This window comes from Belonocnema kinseyi, chromosome 10 (assembly GCF_010883055.1).
Source record: "Belonocnema kinseyi isolate 2016_QV_RU_SX_M_011 chromosome 10, B_treatae_v1, whole genome shotgun sequence".
In the NCBI taxonomy this organism is placed as follows: domain Eukaryota; kingdom Metazoa; phylum Arthropoda; class Insecta; order Hymenoptera; family Cynipidae; genus Belonocnema; species Belonocnema kinseyi.
In genome coordinates, this window is record NC_046666.1 from 65,281,509 (window position 1) to 65,288,848 (window position 7,340).

Here is a 7,340-nt window from a genome sequence, read left to right on the forward strand (position 1 = left end):
TAATGCCACAGCCGCTCTCGCCCTGCTCCCCTAAGAAATTGCAGGAGCCAGAAGTTCTAGGAAGCAAAAGTTTGGTGTATTTGGGAAATGAAATAAATACAATCGAAAATTTTAAGAAATTTCAAATATTCTTTTAAAGTACCTGATTTTATACCAAAAATTTGTAAAGAAATACTAATTTCCAGCGAAAAGCATTAACATAAAAGATGTATAATATTTACAATAATTTATTAGATAATTTGAAAATTTTAATTTAACCGCAACCATGTAATGAAAAGCCAATCAGGTGATCCGTTAAACTTATTGCAGGTCATTCACAAAATACGTGATTCGTTAAGGGAGGGGATGTCTCTTAAAGTATCATTCGCCATGTTAACGGCCACTTACGAGATTTAGGAGACATATCGTAGCATCACATTTTACATTCTCATGAAAGAAGGTGTTAAGTTTGTGTAAAATTGCCCCCCCTCCCAGTTTTTGTTAAATCTTCACGTTTTGAGACCCTCTGAATCTGTTCGTTAGCCAGCCATTTTAGATAAAAATTCAAAAAGTGAGGGCATTTTGTATACTTTTGAGACCACTTTTTTGAAAATTCAAAAATTCCCTTCACGGATATTCATAGTATTCAAAAAGACGAACAGTTCATCCTGATGACTGTTTCACAAACCCAAAAATTACCAGAGATATAGCATTTACAAAATTCCGAAAAACACACGAAAATGAACGTTTCAAGCCAAATAACGCACAATATGAAAAAAGTCAAAAGAAGAAAGATGTTAATTTTTTAATGTCCTACAAGATTATCATAACAACTTTTTGAATTTTCTTGAAAAATCGAAAATTCAAAATTTGACAGCTTAAAAAATAATGATAAACCCAAAAATTACATTTTCCGATCAAACTATGCAAACTACGGTAAAAGATGAGTAGACAAAAATTGTGCATTTGAAAAATATCTACCAATTTCTTATGATTCACTTTTTGATAGGATGCGTAGTTTGTGTTTTAATCGCGAAAAACATCATTAACAATAACAAAAAATCTTACCGCTGCGTGGGCACGCTCTCATCAAAACTTTTGTCTTTTTATTTCTTTTTCGTCCCGTGTGGGAGGTTTCAAAAAATTAAGTTTTTTATGTTTTTAATTCTGTTTTTACGATTAAAACCAATAAAGGAACTATCAACAAATTATTCATGACAAATTAATTCATTTTTACATTTTCATCAAAGAGGGTATTAGATTTGTGTAAAATTTGACCCATCCAGTTTATGTCAAATGTTTATGTTTTGAGACCCCCTTAATCCGAAAAACAGTATTTTGCGAATGTGTCTGTCCTTATGTATATATTTATGAATGTACATCTGTCTATCTGTGTGCACGATCACTTTTGAAAAAAATAATCTATTAGATTGGCCTTTGTACACTCTTTTAGTGTCCTAAACTAATGGCCAATTTCGTTAGCCAGCCTTTTTAGATGAAAATTCAAAAAGTTAGCGCATTCTGAATATTTTTGAGACCACTTTTGTCAAAATTAAAAAATTCTCTGTACAGATATTCATAGTTTTCAAATGACGAACAATTTATCCTAATTACTTTTTTCACAAAACCAAGAATTACCAAAATCATAGCATTTAGAAAATTCCAAAAAACACGAAAAGGCGCATTTTAAGCTAAATAACGCACGATATGAAAAAAAGTCGAGAGAAGAAAGATGTTGATTTTAAATCCCCTATACGATTATCATAATAACTGGTTGAGTTTCGGTAGAAAATTCAATTGACAAAGTCTGGGTCACTGCGGTTAACGATATAATTTAGAAGTTAAAAAACAGTCAGTCTGCTTCGTAGACCGCATGTGTAACTTTTAAATTGTAAAAATAAAAATGGAAAATGTTCAAATTCGGTTTTCGAAAAAACAGCAGAAGTTGCAATAAAATTTTTAATAAAAAAAAATTTTTAATGTGCATTTTTTTACGACACAATGAGACTGCGTATGTTTTAATGCCAATGCATGTTATGAATTCTAATAATATACATTTATGGAGGTGATACATAATTTTAGGGACAAACTCGAGTGCGAAACACGAGATACGTGATGAGAATGCGTTCGTTAAAGCCGAAGGAGCTTTAACAAAAGAGAATTCACAATCGCCAAATCACTGTTGTCGATGCTTTGTTCTCCAGTTATAAAAAGTATGTGCACAAACGTGGGGAATGTACAAAGACCGAGCGCGAAGCGCGAGAACCAGCAGTCGCGCCCCCTAGGCGCGCTTAATCTTGTGAGCCGCACGCCAAACGCGCTATGAGAATGTGTCGGCGAAGCGGTCAGATTTTGTTGACAGGATTTGTCATATTTTATTTTTTTTTAAGATCAAGAAAAACTTAGGTGGAACTCACTCGTTTTTATTTGCAATGTGTTTCTTTTCTCAGTTTTCGAATTCGACTAATAGACCTAAAATTACCACAGTGGGGCTACTTGCTGGCTGGTAAAACCATAGGCATCGCCTGATGAAAATAATGACATATAATTAATATGAGAAGCGAAGTACCTTATGTACTCTCATATGCGAATCAGTCTCTTTTTCCTTTTATTTTTTAATGCGATTTAATAATCGCTTTATTATTTTTTAATATTTTTTTCTGCCTGGTTGTGAATTCTATGCCCTTTGAATACGACAATATTCTTGAGAATTTGTATTCTTTGGTTTTGCGGCGAGCGTGCAATCATGCCCCCATGTAAACGTGACTTGTATTAACTCTTCGTGCAGGAACGTAATCAAACGTCCGGTAGTGTTTTATTCAAAATACCTATTCGATTCATTGGTCGAGATTTGCTACAATAACTTGGATTCACTCGTTTGAATAAATCTGATCAAATTCAAGGACGTTCTTGTGAGATCGATTTTATTTAATAACTACTGAAAAATTTTAACTTAAGAGTTAACATTTAAAAGATTCTTCAATATTTTCAATACAGAATTGGAATAAAATGTTGTTTTTTTGTTGCGAGAGATTTTGAAAAAAAGCTTGAAGAAGTCAGGTAATTTCTATAAGAGGTGCGTTAAATAACTGTTAAAAATAATAATCAAGAAAATTTGTATTTAAAATTTTAATTGATTTATTCAATGTGAAATTATTTTACAATGTTTGAAGAATATCTGAGAATTTTTTTAAGTTGATCAGATCAGTAGTAGACCGCGGAAAAGTTCACAGGGTCTACAGACCCAGAGTGTGCTCGGTGTTCGAAAAAATAGGAGTGTGCTCCGAGGGGTATAAAAGATTTTATGTTAAAAATGTTACAAGATTATTATTCTGGTCTTTGAATTTTAATGTTCAGGGAATATAAGAAATTGTTCAGGGAATCATTAGGGAATTTTGAAAATGAAGCTTTTGTGGTCACTTTGATATAATATTCTTGTTAATGATTTATTTTCCTTACATTTCTATTTATATTTTTGTGTGCATTTTCTGCCTCTCGAAGATAAGATTTTGAATAAAAATCTTTTTTTGTTGAAAAATCAACTTTTTTTAAAGTAGTTTTTTTTTGTTTGAAAATTCATCTTTTTTTTGCTGAAAGAATTCAAGAGTTGAAATACTAAATAAAAATCGATATTTTTTACTTGAAAATTGAATGACAATTAATGATAATTTTTGATAATTTGCTTTTTTCTTGTTGAAAATTATTTTTTTAATGAACATTTAACTTTTCCATTTTTGGTAAAAAAAGATTTTTTAGTTTAAAATTCAACCATTTGTTTGTAAATTCATTTAAATTGTTGTAAATTCGTCTTTTTGGTAGAAAATTAATTTTTTGGTTAAAAATTCGTCTTTTTTATAAAAAATGCATCTCTTTCGGTAGAAATTTTGTGTAAAAATTGGAGTATTTTGTTGAATATTTAATTATTAACTTAAAAATTCAACTCTGGCTGAAAAATGACCTATTTCTTTGAAAAGTTATGATTTTTAGTAGAAAATTTAACTATTTTATGGGGAATGCATCTGTGTTTGTTTGAAGTTCAATTATATTGTTGAAAATTGAACTATTTGACTAAAAAATCATCATTATGGGGCGAAAATTGGTCTTTTTGAGATTCAAAATTGATCTTTTACGTTAGAAAAGTCGCCTTTTTGGTTGAAATAAATCAATTTTAATCCAAAATCGTTTTATTCTGTTGATAAAAGATTCTATATTAAAATCTTTACAAGAAGAAAATTCTGGTCTCTGAATATTCAGGGTTATGGAAAATGAAAAATTAGCCTGGGAAAATCAGGAATTTTATCTCATGCGTTTGGTCTCATGCATTTCGTACCATTGTTTATACGCCAGCATATGACCATCTTGGATCGCTATTTTGGCCATATTGGCCTACTTAGATTATTGCACAATCACTGCCTGTTAAAAAAGGATTTACTTTTCTTCTGCTATCGCTAATACGGGTATGCGAAAGGTATTATTGTTATTATAAAAATCACGTTAAATTAATTTTTAAAAGAAAGTATAATAGAATATAGGTTATTGAATTTTTTATCGGGAAGAGGTAAGATCCTTTATTTAGTTGCGTGCTGCTTTGAAGTAATGGCGAAGTACGTTATTATTACACCATCCCGTGCAGAAATTCCAATTTGGATCTGATCGGGCCCAAATCAGGCTATCTAGATGGGGCCAGACTCGAAATGAAACGCGATGCCCGTATTAATTTATTTTTCTTATTCTTAATTAAAAGGGATTCTTAAATAAAATAATATTAAAATCGAATGTATCACCTCCTTAACTGAAATTTGAGAATATAAATATCAGGTTATCTAACAGATCGCGATATGAAAAAATTGGAATATGTCAGACACTTTTTTTCGAGCAAACGGAAAAAGTCAAACGACGCAACATAACAGCCAGCATTTCTGTATGATAAACCATTTAAGTATTTTGCAATATGTTTTTGGTTTTAATTTCTAAATTGAAGTTGCTTTCAATTTCTATATTAAACCTAATTGTGGAAAGTATCAAATCACCTAAAAGTACGTGAAAATAAATATGTTAATGGCCTTATTGTTGATCTAATTCGTTTTCACATTCAACAAATGAAATATTACTTTTGCTACTTTTCTTATAAATAAATAACCTCATTTCGAGGTTAGGTTTCATCTTAACATTCTTAATAAATTTACTTATTATAGTCTTAACACGTAATTCAGGAATATTTTAAAGTATACTATACCTACGCATTCGTCTTGTTCTCACTTTTGGCATTTTTTCCCACTTATTTTGTCACTTTTCCAAATACTGGCAAGCTTGGCTGTTAAGTCGGGCTCTAGACGGGGCCAAATTTAACAACCACAAAATTGTGTGCCCGATCTGGCCCAAATCGGAAATAAGGCAAACATTTGGTAATTTCTGCACGGGATTAAGCCATTTCCCTTTCGGGGTAGGCGTTATTCTGAAAAATCGTCTAAAAAGTTGTTGGGTAGAGGTTATCTAGAACATCAAGAAGTATACATATACCAAAAAGACAAAAAATATAAATGCAGTCTTTTTCACTTTCTCATTATAAAAAATAATTTTTAATATCCGTACAATTAAAATCGCATTTAGTTTGCGAATTTGAAGCCGGAATGTTCGATTTTATAATAAAAATATCATAATGTAGAAAACCTAATTTTTCTGATATGACGGTTCTGTGAAAAGTTTGGTTATTTTAGTAATAATTATATTTATTTGAAGACTATTCAAATTAAAAGAAAAAATATAATGCCTAAAATAAAATAAATGCCTTTGATATGATTTACATACCACACCGAATTGATTTGTTTCAGCACTTATCTGTTAATTAATTAGTACTATCAGCATATATACGCCCGCACATTGGACTTTCATCTCCCTGGATTTTTATTTTCTAATAGTAAAAATAAACACAATTTCAAAATCCATTTTTTTTTAAGTTTGAAATTTTAAGAGTTTTTCAAAAGTTTCAAACCATCATAAATAACTTCGAATTGGAAGCGTTTTAAATTAAAACAAAATATATTCAAAAATTTTTAATTAGAAGCATTCCCAATTAAGCAATTTCCGATAAGGAAAATATTGAAAAAATGCCATTTTTTGAATGTAAAATTTTGGATTAAAATGTTTAAAATTGAGTCGTTTTATTTTGGATTGAAGAATCTCAAAATTGAATTATTTCAGATTAAAATGTCGAAACAAGAACAATTTAAAAGCGTTAAAAATGTTAAACAGATTTGAATTTTGAATACTAGATCTGCAAATTAAGAACTAAAAAATTGTAACCATTGAAGATTAAAGAAATTACTAAATTTTTGAGGTTTCGATTTCTTATTGGACCATTTAAAAATATTACATTGAAAATAAGAATATAACACAAAATCGCTATAATTCTATAAATTGCACAATTTCAAGCGTTTTAATTCGAAATAGTTTTTTTGTAAAGTTGACTTAGAAATGTTTATTTTATCGACGCCTAATTATAAAATATTCTCATTTTTAAGGGTTCAATTTCACGAAATTATGTTGTTAAGTTTTTAATATTTTGAATTGAATATTTTGGCATTCAATTAAAAATGATTTAATCATAAAACATTTAAACTAAAATGTGCACAACTATCGAGTATTTCAATATGATATTCTATTTTTGAAAAATTAAAAAAAACCCACACAAATATACACTTAAAATCGAAACTAAACAATTCAGAATATTTCAATGCAAAATGTACTTTGTTTAAAAAATAAATCACTGTCATTTTCACTGTTCAAAATTGAAGAATTTTAAATAGCGTGAACCTTTAAAGTTTAATCGTTCTAAAAAATTTGAAAATAATATGCTTTCTAATTGGAAAATTTCAAAATTATCTTATTCAAACTGCAGCGTTAAAAATTAAACAATCCTAAACTTCATTTAAAAATTTAAGCATTTTTAAATGAGGTTCTTAAAACTAAGACGTCAAACATGATTAATGTTCAAATTGTGCTGTTACTGTCAACTGTCACATTGACTTTATAGAAAAAGTCACGAGACCAAATACATGCGAAAATCGAGCGGAAACATAAGAGCTTCAATGAGGAAAGAATCAGTGAATGATACTATTGATTAGTCAATATTATTAGTAGCTTATTTAAACTTTTAAAATTTATTTCGGCATTTTGGACGGCAATTCTGAACTTTAAACTGGCTTACCTGAAAAGTTGCCAAAATTACTTGATTCCTTATACGGAGCACCCAAACCTGATTCTTTATACCAGGTGTATACATATGAAACCGGTATTGCCATCTAGCGGCCAGTAGGCACACTTGTAGGCACTGTCGGAACTTACCATTTGTGCTAATTGGC

At 29.8% G+C, this 7,340-nt stretch overlaps 2 protein-coding genes across 2 annotated transcripts in view; one reads left to right on the forward strand and one right to left on the reverse strand.

Moving 5' to 3' along the window:
- The window catches only part of LOC117181909 (sodium/calcium exchanger regulatory protein 1-like), a 64,893-nt gene extending 57,654 nt beyond the window's left edge, over nucleotides 1–7,239 (reverse strand). Inside the window, exon 1 of the mRNA XM_033374930.1 lies at nucleotides 7,187–7,239. The gene's annotated coding sequence lies outside the window, so the exon portion shown is untranslated. The remainder of the gene's footprint in view (nucleotides 1–7,186) is intronic.
- Nucleotides 1–7,340, forward strand: part of LOC117181177 (microtubule-associated protein futsch-like) — a 186,805-nt gene that overhangs the window by 28,796 nt on the left and 150,669 nt on the right. The window lies entirely within an intron of this gene.